The sequence below is a fragment of the Mustela erminea genome, chromosome 4 (genome assembly GCF_009829155.1).
Source record: "Mustela erminea isolate mMusErm1 chromosome 4, mMusErm1.Pri, whole genome shotgun sequence".
In the NCBI taxonomy this organism is placed as follows: domain Eukaryota; kingdom Metazoa; phylum Chordata; class Mammalia; order Carnivora; family Mustelidae; genus Mustela; species Mustela erminea.
In genome coordinates, this window is record NC_045617.1 from 138,665,300 (window position 1) to 138,679,188 (window position 13,889).

The 13,889-nt window shown below is 40.3% G+C and overlaps 1 long non-coding RNA gene across 2 annotated transcripts in view; it reads right to left on the bottom strand.

Moving 5' to 3' along the window:
* Window positions 1-2,879: 2,879 nt before the first annotated feature.
* Window positions 2,880-13,889, bottom strand: part of LOC116589174 — a 35,205-nt gene continuing 24,195 nt past the window's right edge. For both annotated transcript variants that reach the window (XR_004285224.1, XR_004285225.1), the window contains 2 exons: window positions 3,195-3,333; window positions 2,880-3,096 (listed from right to left, as the gene is read on the bottom strand). This is a non-coding gene — a long non-coding RNA (uncharacterized LOC116589174). The remainder of the gene's footprint in view (window positions 3,097-3,194; window positions 3,334-13,889) is intronic.

Genomic DNA, 13,889 nt, shown 5'->3' on the forward strand with positions numbered 1-13,889 from the left:
GGGATGCTCCGGAAATGTGACGACTTCTCTCTCCTCCACCTCATTGGGATGACTTGTAAATTACTTAAAACCCGAAAGAGAATCCCAGCACCCAAAACATATGGATATGCATAGGAAAGGGAGTCAATTCTTTGAGCCCAGGCCAGGTCACTTTCCAAGACAAAGCCTCAGGCAAACAACTCTGGACAGTCTTCCACCCACTCAGAACATTTTTGGTATCTGTCACCTAATACGCCAGACCCCATCTGTAGGACCCCTGGATCACACCCCAGAAGTTGCCTCTCTTTTCTTCTAGAGAAAAAGACCCCGAGGCATTCCTTCTCTGCTCTTTACATAGTTTTAGAAGAGTAGCAGTCTGTTCATTCATTCCTGCAAGAAATAGCAGGTTCCTCCTACATGCCAGGCACTGTTCTAGGCACTCAGGGTACCACAGTAAACAAGAGAGAAGAGGTACCTGCTTTCGCAACGCTCGTCTTTTACCAGCCTTCTTTTAGGGCTCACGCAGTTGATCAGTTCTCCTCTCTGTGCCTCTGTCCATATTTGCCCAAAAAGTCCCTTCCTGCTTCTCCTTCCTACTCAAATAGTAAACATATCTGTTTCGGGTCCAGCTCAAGGCCAAACTCCTCCTTACGGTTCAAGTTCCTCTGATCTTGCCCTGAGATTTCCTTTCTCTAACAGTCCTGGTACCCGGAGCCACCCCACATCATTCCATGCTAAGTTACACTGCTTTCTTCTTCTTTTTTTTTTTTTTTAATTTTCAATTTTTTTTTAAGTAGGTTGCACATCCAATATGGGGCTTGAACTCACAACCCTGAAGTCAAAAGTTGCATGCTCCACTGAGTCTGCCAACTGCTCTTTAAAGCAGATTGAGATTTAATCTTGTTTCCTAACTACATTATGGCTCCCCTCATGGTCAAAGCCATTTTCACTTGTCCCTTCACCTCCTCCCACCTCACCGGACCTAGTGAATAGTGTTTGCTCAAGAATCACACTCCTTAGCATCTTGAATCTTAGGGTGTGATGAGAAACATGTCTTCTTCGTGCCAGGGTGGCAGAGCAATCTGTTCGCTGAGGCTGTGTCTATAAATTCCTGCTTTTTTAAAAGTATATCTAATTCAATATGCCAAAATAACTTCTATTGGAAGTATAATTTATGGGATATGGTTAAATATATATGCTTAAAAGAACATCTGTATTGAATTTTCCCCCCCAAAAAAATCCAATGAATATTTTATACTTATTGAAAAAAAAAAAGCTTTTATATATCTAGTACTATGTGTAGCAAAGGAAAAATTTCTACCTCTACCCTCTTAGGTTCTGTCCCTGGGACCTGAAAATTAAACTGACAGGAGACAGATTAGCAGAAGAAAAGGTTTATTTTATATGAACATACGAGGTCCCACAGAAAAGAAATGGAAATTCCAAAGGAGCAGTTAGTCCTGGACGCTTATACACCATTTAACAAAGGATAATAAATTGTGGAGAAGTAATTGGGTGGTAAATTGTGGGAAGGTAAATATACAGTGGAAACTCCTGGATGATAAGAGTTATTTACTAAGGTTTTTTTTTTAATTTATTTTTTAATTATTTTTTATAAACATATATTTTTATCCCCAGAGGTACAGGTCTGTGAATCGCCAGGTTTACACACTTCATAGCACTCACCATAGCACATACCCTCCCCAATGTCCATAACCCCACCCCTCTTCTCCCAACACCCCTCCTCCCATCAACCCTCAGTTTGTTTTGTGAGATTAAGAGTCACTTATGGTGGGGCGCCTGGGTGGCTCAGAGGGTTAAGCCGCTGCCTTCAGCTCAGGTCATGATCTCAGGGTCCTGGGATAGAGCCCCGCATCGGGCTCTCTGCTCAGCGGGGAGCCTGCTTCCTCCTCTCTCTCTGCCTGCCTCTCTGCCTACTTGTGATCTCTCTGTCAAAATAAATAAATAAAATCTTCAAAAAAAAAAAAAAAAAAAGAGTCACTTATGGTTTGTCTCCCTCCCAATCCCATCTTGTTTCATTGATTCCTCTCCTACCCCCTTAACCTCCATGTTGCATCTCCACTTCCTCATATCAGGGAGATCATATGATAGTTGTCTTTCTCCAATTGACTTATTTCGCTAAGCATGATACCCTCTAGTTCCATCCACGTCGTTGCAAATGGCAAGATTTCATTTCTTTTGATGGCTGCATAGTATTCCATTGTGTGTGTGTGTGTATATATATATATACACATATATATGTGTATATATATATATATCACATCTTCTTTATCCATTCTTTACTAAGGTTTTTATGCAGACTCAAGCAGTGCCTTCTCCGATGATGAGAATCTTCTCTAGTGACTGAGAGTCATTGTCCTTTTACAAATATGGGAAGAGACACCCATACAAATGAAAATGTATGCTACATTTACAAAGCAAAATTTATACTCAGCTTCTAGACAGAAAGGGGGAGAGAGTTAATTGCCTTCAACTCAAAACAATCTTTAGGCTTAGGTCACAGTATTGTGGGGTGGCATACTTTGGGATGAGTGGGACTGGGAATGACAAAAGATTAGGCAAGGCAACAGGTTTGTCAACAGATTTAGGAAATGTTCACATAACTGCATGAAGCGTTGTAAACCACGGGTGCCTGGGTGGCTCAGTCAGTTGAGCATCCAACTCTTGTCTTGGGCTCAGGTCATGATCTCAGAGTCGTGAGATGAAGTCGTGCATCAAGCTCTGCACTGGGTGTGGAACCGGCTTAAGATTCTCTCTCTCCCTCTGCCCACCCCAACCCACCTACCCATCCCGTCACGCCTCCAACCCCCATGCTCTCTTTCTCCCTCTCTCTCTCTCAAAAAAAAAAAGAAAAGTCACTGTAAACCATTATTTAAAACTAACTTCCTTCAATTCTTGAGGTTTGGTTTTGAATGCTTATTTATTTTTTGTTCTAAGTCTTCCTGAGGAGGAGGCAAGAAGAACAACTTGACCCTTAGTAGTAATGATGCATAACAGCAAAAAATAAGTCCAAGGAGACACCTCAGGCATGAATATCTATGTGCAATTATGCAATAAACAATCCTCCATTATCTATGGAAAGTATAAACTATACATCTGCAACAAAACAAGAAATTATAAAATCAATAATAATATTGTCACTTTGAGTAATGCTTCACTATCTGATTCTAGAAAAGAAGTAAATTTGTCCTTACCTTTTGACATTCTCCCTTTCCGTGCAGGATGCAGAGAACACTCGGCAGAGAGGCAAGACTTGTATTCTACATCAGAGTTGTCCAATAGGAATACACACTGGGAACCATATATGTAATTTTCAATTTTCCGGTAGCCGCACTAAAATAAATAAAAAGAAACAGATTAAATTAATTTTAGCCCATTATATCCAAAATTCATTATTTCTGCATGTCATGAATATAATTATTGAGATATTTTCTATTTTTTCCACGTGTGGAGAAAAAGGTTATTCAAAATCCAAGTATATTTACACTCATAGCCCATCCCAACTAGGTCTAGCCCCATTTCAAGTGCTCAGCCCATGTGTCTGGCAGGTACTGAACTGAACTGCTCTGCTCTAGATTCTGACCTTTGGGGAACCAGCTGCGTGACCTTGGACTTAACCTCCCTGTTCTTAAGTTCCCTCCCCTTTCAACTGAGAGGGAGAAATAATCACTCCAAGTTCTTTCTAGTTTAAATTCTGTTGCATCCATAACTTGCATATCAGTGGGGAAACCCAATTTCAAATGCAGGCCATGTTCTTTATGTATGTAAAATTAGCAGAGAATCTGAAAAATACAAAAAAGTATAAAAACAAAACAGAACAGGGCTTCTCCACTAGCTCAGGCAATAAAGCGTAGGATTCTTGATCTTGGGGTTGTGAATTCGAGCCTCACACTGGGTACAGAGATCACTTAAACACAAAATCATGTAAAAAAATAAACAATCTACAATCTACCCAAGCATATCTACTATTAATCCTCTGATGAATTTCCTTTCTGATTTTTTTTTTAAACTCAAGGAACAGTTGAAACTTTGGGAAGCGATTAATATATTACTATATCCTCCCTCACATATTTTAGGGATTTTGAAAAAATAAAATTCATACGATTTAGTTCCCCCCAAAAAGAAGACAGTTCTATATTATACATGCTTTTTTTCCTGTTACTTTTTTTTACAGCATAGAACATACAATAGACATAACATATGACATTGTGTGTTATGTTTTATACTTAACAGGTTGTGTGTTAGGTTATGTGCATAACAATATATAATGATTTTATACATGGATGTATCGCAAAATGATTCCCACAGGTCTAACTAGCATCCATTACCACACACGGCTACGGTTTTTTTCTTGTGATGACAACTTTTAAGACCTTATGTAACTTTCACCTGCAGAATTTGGTATCATTAACTAGGGTCACCGTGCTCTCCAGACACCCCCAGAATCTTTTATGTCATAACTGGGAGTTCGTACCTTTGGACCACCTTCACCCATGATACCCAAGTGTATATATATATATATATACTTGTAACATGAAAAGATCCAAATGATTTTCTTTCAAAATCAGTTCATTATAGGGATCTTTCTCTTCTCTCTCCTGTCCTTGCTGCCGCCTTTTATGACCATGACGTGTTTATCATGGGAGTCTTTAGTTTCTGTCCATTTTCTCTCCTCTCCCCCCCCATCTGTATTCAGGGTCACCCATTTCTGCCTGCCTGTTTGGGGGCCCCCCAAGACTTACTACAGCTGCTGGTCAGGCCTCAGAGGCAAGGCACTCCAGGGGACGATTTCCTCAGCAAAGTAACCAGGCCATCCACCACTGCTCTCGGCCTGGCTATTCAGGGTTGCAATTATTTCGGATGTCACCTCAGGGCGACGGTAAAAATTTACTTTGAATTGCTTCCGCCAACCTTTCTGAAGTTTCTTTTCTAACCCAGCAATTAGTCAAAACGAAGGCACTAAAATAACTATTGAATAGTTTGGGTATTTATCTGTGGGAGTTGTTTGGATTTTAGAGAGGCTTGAGAGGAAAATAGGGTTTTACACCCCCTAAAAAAAAATTTTAAAAAAACCCGCCAACCTTCCTTTTTCTTTCCTTTCTTTCTTTTTCCATTTCTAATTCCTTTTGTTCTTTCAGAGGAAGGGTGTGTGTGTGTGTGTGTGTGTGTGTGTGTGTGTGCACACGTTCTTAATTGTCAAAAGTGCTCAGCCGGAAGAAGACAGGAAATGGAATTAAAGGTGAAATGAGTAGCCACCCAGCAGCAGGTCGCGTGTAGAGAGGCCCTGTATCTTTTCACATCCTAAACGTGGGCCCAGCGCCACTCCGGCAGCCCCCACCAGGACACCCCCCTCCCCGCTCTTTGATATGCTAATCGTGGCTGTGGGTTGGTTCAAGCTGGCAAGAGAGCAGAGGCTTTCAGATGGCTGACACGTTACAAAGCTGCAAACTTCAAAGCCTGGTTTAAAAGGTTCTGTTCTCATCCAGCAAAATAAGTTTGCTTTTTACAATGCCGAAGAGAAAATCCCAACAAATTAGAGTGGAATCTTAAACAATGAAACAGCCCCAACTCAGAAATAAGGAACCAATCAATGCTATCAACATGGCTTCTATCTGTCCTTAGGATTAATCATTTCCAGATGACAGCATGCATCTGATTAGGTTCCTCTGGCAGCTCTCCCCTCTGTCGGGCCCTGTGACAAGGGGGCTCTGACGCTGGAGTCCGAGATAGGGACCCAGCACCAGGTAACACTGTGCTTTGGACAGGGCCCAGGTGGCTTCTGGTAGAAAGGAAGTCAGCAGAGGGTAGGACTTCAAGAAATGCAACTCTTATCCTTTAGAAACACACATGTGACTTCCCAGTTCCTCCTAGTTTTTTCAACTTCTGACCAAAATTGAGGTACCTCGCCAGGGTGGGCCCTGTATGTTTACAGAGTACCCAACATCACACCCAACCTACAAGTCCACCATTTTTTTAAACTTAGCTTTTTGGTTCTGGAAGACTGCTGTAGTCCTTGTTTTGGTCTCCTTGAACTGCCATCACAAAATATCATAGATGGGAGGCTTAAACAACAGAAATTTATTTTCTCAGTTCTGGAGGCTGGAAATCCAAGATTGAGGGTTAGGGTCTGATGAGAGCTTTTGCTCTGGGCCCACCATCTTGCTCTGTGCTCAACGGATTCCACTGTGAGCTGCGTGAGTAAGTGTTCTAGTGTCTCTTCCTCCTTTTATGGGAACAGTAACCCTACTGGATTAGAGCCACACCCTTAAGACCTCAGTTAACCTTAATTGCCTCCTTACAAGCCTTATCTCCAAATAAAGTCACCTTGGGGGTGAGGGTTTAAAGGATGTGCCACCCCAAAACATACCACTTTGGCATAGGATTATATTGAACTAAAGGCCTCTAGGAATCAACAAGTGCAGAAAGAAGCCTTCTTGTGTCTTCCCTTACCTGACTGAAAAGCCTCAAGTTCTGTGAAATACGTTTGCGGTAAATTTCCTCTTCAAGGTGAATTGACTCCCAGAAGGGAAAACCCCAAATCCCTTCTCCATGGGAGGTCAACAGCCCTGAAGGAGACAAACATTATCATAAACTTTCTTATCTCTCACTTGTTCTCTTAAAAACCCATTTGTCACTCCTAAAGAAATCTATTTGTTCTTCCCATAAAAGCCTTTTCTTCCCCACTCCCTTTTCCTTACTAAATTAGGGATATAAACCTCAAGCTTTAACCATTTAACCAGCCAGCTACTCCTTTTGTTAGTTCCATATGCCTGCAAATAAAGCCCCCCCTCCCAGTCTGTCTTTTGTCAGCTTAATTCAAAGGCCTCCATTTTGCAGAACAGAAGAGAGTAGAGGAAAATTTTTTCTCCCCTACAGGCTTCAATTGATGAGTTTGGTTTGAGAGTCGTGGGGGAGGGGGGTGATAAGCAGAGACACGATTTAGTCCATAGCAGCCTTCAAGCCTCTTCAGTTAACCAAAACCCTTGCACTACCTTTGAAGAATAAACACATCAAGCTTGGGACAGAGCTGTATCTGCAAAGGGAGGGGAGGGGTGGGGTCTGATGAACTCTGATCAAGATGGCGGCATGCCCAACTTCCTCCCTCACAGTTTTACCTGGGGTCTCCACTACTTCCAACTTTATTAGCTTTCCATTTTGATCTTGAAAGGACTGTCTTTTCCATGGGTCAATGCATACTTGTGTAAGCCTGTGTGAGTTGGGGGATGATAGCAAAGGCTGAGAAAAGGCTGTCACAGCATTGAAGAGTAGCAGAAGAGCAACCCCAAAATCTGTTTCTTTGGCACAGGATTATTTTGAGACAATTTCTGAGAAACTGCCAGAGAATCTCTGAAAACAGAGTAGAATTTAGTCTTTTGTAAGGGACATTTTCTTTACAAAGGAATTCCTCATTTGTAAGTGTCTCCCCCAATCCCTTTACCAAGAAGGATGACTCTCAATCACCAATAAACTCCTATCAATGGAGAAGACTCAGACTTAAATCTGCATAACAACCTTCTCCTTGTTTACCTTGCTTCCCACTCCCCCAACCTCCCTCAACTGGTCTCCTCACCCCCCACAAAATCTTTCTTTTGTCTTTAGCTAAAGATTGCATTTAAGGTGGTGAGTTGGGATCTGGACCACACAACTTTCCAGGCTACCCATCTAAGGTAGAAGGAAAACTCCTTTTCCTTCCCCACAGTTTGAACTTAAACCTAAATTTAAGCTGTGTTCTTCCTAGGATTCAACCCATCTGGTGGTCCCAAGGGGTAGCCCTGCCAGGAGTCTGTTTAGGGGAGGGCTGGCACTGCATCCCCAGGCAGTGTTCTGTGGGTCCCCATCTCCAGATAACCCTCAAAGCTTGTCCTTGAGGACGTCCGCCTGAGTCACAGGAAGAGAAGTAAGAATGAGAAAACAAAAGGCCTTTTTACTAAACTCTCAGAGGCCTTCGGAACCCTGTTTGGGGATGAGAGCATCATAAAGGTGGTGGAAGGGAGAGCGAACCAACACCCTCCATTTCCCCCCAACACACACACACACACACACACACACACCCATCCAGCTGGGGCAGATCAGGACAGCCCTGCCCTGCAGGGACCCAATAGCTCCAGAGGTACCAGTGGCTGAAATTCCAGCTACCACTGGCTCTAAATGGTGGCATCAGCAGCAACAGAATGGTCTCCACCATTTTTCACCTGTTCTGGTGTCTGATACAGCCCACAAGAAAAGTACACCATATACACCAAGATTAACTGTAAAGAAAAAAAATACTGGAAGGAAATACAGCAAAGAGTTTTCTTCCCAATATACATAGCAGCCTAAATCATTGCTTCCTTTGAGATTTACATAAATTTCATTCAATTGAATTTCATTCAATTCCTGCCCCCACCATCCAGAAGGTAGTCTGACCTCCTCCCCCATCTCCAAGAATTCCAGAGGGCTTATCTTCTCAGATCGGCTCCTCCCTTGTCCTGTCCCCCTTCAGTCTCAGTCCCATTGATGTCTCACCTCCCTCTGTTCTTTTCTCCTCCCTGCCTTCCCCCTCTCCCCATTTCTTAAGACACCGTGGCTGTGGGAGTAACAGACTCCACAGAAGGTGTGGGAAATTGGTGAGAGGTGGGGGAGAGAAGGATGCCCGTTTCATCATAGCACTTAAAATTCCTCCAGCCACCCCCACACCAGTGAATTCCTCCCCTGCCCACATCTGCACAGCCCCTGGCTACCACCTGCCACACCGCAGCTCAACCCATCCCCCACCCTGGCCCACATTCCCCCCCAGCTCTGCTCACTTCTCCCATCTTCCTCTGCTTCTCCCCCCCACCCCCCCACCAACCACTCGTTCTTATGCAGAGCAGTTTAACTACCGCGGAGTCTCACTGCCTCCCTTCACCAGCCTTGGGCGAAGGGCTTGCCAGCATTTCACCCTGGAAGTGTCCCATCAAGGTATTTTGTGAAACAAAGGGCTATTTACTCCAGAGAGGAATTCTACCACTCCCGGAGGGGAAGAAACAGCTGCAGTCAGCTGTGGTTTAAATTAGTATTTTACCTTTACTACTAGTGTTTTCCATACTTTCCCTACAAGTACGCATTAATTTGAAAAAATTCTTAAGTGAGAGTTCACATAATTACAGCCAGTGGTTCTCAACCAGGGGTGATTTTTCACCCCAAGGGGATATTTGGCAATATCTGGAGATTTTTATCGTCGTAACTGTGGGATGGGAGTGCCACATGTAGAAAGAGACAAGACTACTAAACACCCTACAATGCATGGGACAGCTCCCCTCAAAAAAGAATTATCTAGCCCAGAAGGTCATTGGTACCAAGATGGAGAATCCCTGCTATGGGCCAAGAAGCATCTAAAGAAAGTGACAGTGACTTTCTCTTACCCAGTTTAAAGGGACCAGTTAAAACAAGTCATTCCCTTCTTGTTGACAGAATAACAACAACTAGGAATTACTGAGAACTTACTTTGTTCCTAACAACCCTTTAAGGCAAGTGGCTATCCAACTGTTACCTCCTTTCACAGGATAAAAACAAACTGTGTCCCACAGACACTAAGCATGAGACTAGGATAACCTGAGCCATAAATGTATGTGTGAGGCAAGGAGGCAATCTTAGTGACATTCGCAGTTTGGTCTTAAACTTGCCATATACAGATATTACTTACATTCCCACCAGACTGCAGTGCAGAGAAGGAACTAAAGGGGACATGAAGCTTTGACCATTAAATCATGAAGCGCAATTTTGTATTTTGTAAACAGAACTTCAAAAGCCTGTTCCATTCAGAAAACTTGATTTTTGTCCTTTAAAAGTACTTAATCATGGAATTGATGCACTAATTATATATACACATAGACACATATTTTAAAACTTTTATTAAAAGTTTTACATTGTGAGGCAGGCCCAGACAGTTTCACCAACAATTCTACCAAATGTTTAAAGAAGAATTAATAGCAATTCTACACAATCTCTAACAGAAAAAGAGAAGAGGAAGCAATCCCAATCTATCTTATGAAGCTAGTACTACCTTAATACCAAAACTCGACAAAGGTAGTACAAAAAATGAAAACGACATGCCAGTATCCCTAATGAGTACAGATGCAAAAAAAAATTCCTAGCAAGATATTAGCAAATAGAATTCAGCAATATGCAAGAAAAATTATTTACCGTGACCAAGTGGATTTATTTCACAGATAAGAAACTGGCTCAATATTTGAAAGTCAATTAATATAACCCACAATATTGACAGAAAAGTCACACAGTCATAGTCTACACAAAAATGTATTTGACAAAATTTTATATCCACTCCTGATTTTTAAAGTCTTGGAAATATAGGAATTGACGAAAACTTCCTCAACATGAAAAAGAACATCCAAAAAACATCCTACAGCTAACATTTTACTTACAGGTAAAAGACTAAATGTTTTCCCCTAGTATTAGGAACAAGGCAAGGATGTCTGTTCTCGCCTGTCTTACACAACATAGTACCAGAAGTTCTAGCCTGTTCAAGAAGGCAAGGAAAGGAAATACAAGGCAAACGTATCAGAAAGTAAGAAATAAAACTGTCCTTATTTGCAGATGACATGATTGTCTATATAGGAATCTACCAAAAAAGGAACAGAAAAGAAATAATAATTCACTATGTTGCAAGATATAAAATAAATATACAAAAAACTATCTAGATACTAGCAAAGAACATGTGGGCACAAAAACATTTTAACTATGTCATTTACCCTTACTCATTAGGTATAGATATAACAAAACATGGATTTGTGTGATGAAAACTAAACAATGCTGATTTTTTTTTTTTTTTAAATCAAAGAAGACCTAAATCCATGGAGAGGAGTGAATGGACTCAACATAGTAATGATGCTAATTCTCCCAAAACTGATATATAGGTTTAATGAAATTCTTATTAAAATCTCAGATATTTTTGTAAGTATAGATTATTCTAAAATTTATATGGAAGGGTAAAGGAACTAGAATACTAAAAACATTTTGATAAAGAATAAGAGAAAGAGAAAAATCTGTCTACTTGATTTTGAGATATATAATACAGCTATAGTAATCAAAACTGTGTGGAATTGACAGAGGGTTCGACATATAGAGCATGCAACAGGATAGTGATCCAGAAATAGATTCATGTAAATATACCCTACGGATAGGAAAAACAGCCTTTTTACCAATGGTGCTAGAGCAATTAGACATTAAAAATATATATAGGGGCCCCTGGGTGGCTCAGTGGGTTAAAGCCTCTGCCTTCGGCTCAGGCCATGATCTCAGGGTCCTAGCATCGAGCCCCGCATAGGGAGCTCTCTGCTCAGCAGGGATCCTGCTTCCCCCTCTCTCTTTGCCTGCCTCTCTGCCTACTTGTGATCTCTGTTTGTCAAACAAATAAATAAAATCACTTTTAAAAATGTAAAAAATATATGTATATATATATATATGATAAAATGAAATAAAAATTTCAGTGTAATTCTCGCACCTTATGCAAAAATTAACTCAAAATGTACCATGGTCTTAAATGTTAAATTTAAAGGAGAAAATCCTCAAGATCCAGGGCTATACAAAGATTTCTTAGACTTGATTTTAAAAGAATGATTCATAAAAGGAAAAACTGATAAATTGGACTTCATCAAAATTGAAAACTTTGGCTCTATTAAAGACCCTCTTAAGAAAATGAAAAGACAAGTTAGACAGTGGAAGAAAATATTTCCAAATCACATATCTGATAAAGGACTAGTGTCTAGAATATATAAAGAACACTCATAACTTTTTTTTTGTTTTTTGTAAAAAAAAAAAAAAAATCCATTTACAACATGGACAAAAGACACGAAGAGACATATTACCAAAGAGAATATACAGATGGCAAATAAGCAGATGAAAAGATGTTCAACATCACTAGCCATTAGGGAAATGCAAATTAAGACCACAGTGAAGATATTGCTACTGTCTACCAGAATAACTAAACTGAAAAATAGTGACAACACTAAATTCTCATGAGGATATGAAGAAACTAGATCACTCATCCATTGCTGGTGGGAATGTAAAATGGTACAGTCAATCTGGAAAACAGTTTAAGACCATTTCTTAAAAAACTAAACAAGCACTCACCATAGACCCAGCAGTTACACTCTTACTCATTTATCCCAGAGAATTGAAGATTTATGTTCACACAAAGACCTATGCATGAATGTATATAGCAACTGTATTTGTAATAACCCAGAACTGGAAGTACCCAGATGTCCTTCAATGGGTGACTGGTTAAACAAACTGTGGTATATCACTTCCATGGAATAGCACTCAGCTATTATTATAAAATAACAAACTACCATTTTTAATTATCTAAAAATAAATAAATAAGTAAGTAAAATCTTTGAAAATTTCTTTAGATTATTACCTAAACAAAAATTAAAGTAAAATAGCATATTATCAATACAGAAAACAACCTGGATGATCTTCAAAGAATATGCTGGGCGACAAAAACCAATCGCAAAAGGTTGCTACTGTATGATGTCATGTATACAACATTCTTCAATGAAAAAATTGTAGAAATGGAGGACAGATTGGGGGTTAAAGATAAGAGAGAAACAGATAGGGCTAAAAAACAAAAGGAGGGGGGAACAACAGAGAGATTCTTGGTAGAAATGTCCTCTATCCTGTCTCAATGTCAAAATCCTGGCTGTGATATCATACTATATTATAGCTCTATAAGGCATTACTATAGGGAGAAATTAGAATAAAGGTACAGGGGACCTTTCTTTCTTTCTTTCTTTTTCTTTCTTTCTTTCTTTCTTTCTTTCTTTCTTTCTTTCTTTCTTCCTTCCTTCCTTCCTTCCTTCTTTCTCCTTCTTTCTTTTTAAGATTTTATCTATTTATTTGTCAGACAGAGAGAGTACAAGGAGGGAGAGAAGGAGAAGCAGGCTCTGCACTGACCAGGGAGCCCAATGCAGGACTCGATCCCAGAACCCTGGGATCGTGACTTGAACCAAAAGCAGACGCCCAAATGACTGAGCCACACAGAGGCCCCTGTATTATTTCTAATGACTGTCTGTAAATCTACAATGATCTCAGGATAAATGTTATTTCTTTAAATAAACTATGTTATATTTATAGTATTATTATAAAATATATCATAATTACATAATGGTATCTATTTAAATAAGTAAAAATATATGTAGAGATTGGAAAAGGTAAAAACAATGCAAGCCCAGAACAGGCTAGCTCCCTCATTAAGACTAACAAGCACCCATTTACAGGAGGCACCCACACAAGGTGATCAGGAAACAAGCTACCCACTGTTCTGAAGAGCAGGCACTCTAACCCATGTAAAATAAACTGTAGACATGGAAATTGTAATGTGAAAGGAGTATGGAAACCAAAGAGGGAGATGTTGTAATGACAAGTGCAAACAGAAAGTGGGGAGTTACCGTGGAGTCTAGAAAGAGCTGGAGGGGGAGACAGTAGGTGTTTTTCCAGCACTGACCAGGACAGAGCACAGCTGGCCAACACAAACATCCAGTCCACTGGGCAAACATAATCCTTGCTGAAGGAGGAATTTTCACTGGGGCAGTCACCATGTGATGAAAATATACCCTCTAGGAAATCCAATTTCCTTTGCTTGGGTTCTGTATTCATCAAGCAACCTTCTGATCTTAATTTGATTTTTGATGGTTTCCTCACTGTAAAAGAAGGAGCTAATGGGATCCAATCTGCTAAATGATTATATGTTTTCTTCCATTATGACCCTCCCATGGTTTTTTGGCATTGGGTATTTTGTCCTAAACTGTTTTCTTTCTCAGGCATGATAGCAGTTTTCTTCCAACAAGACTGTAATCCCCTTGAGCAAAGAAACTGAGTCAACAATCATTTATTAAGCACCTGCTATGTAC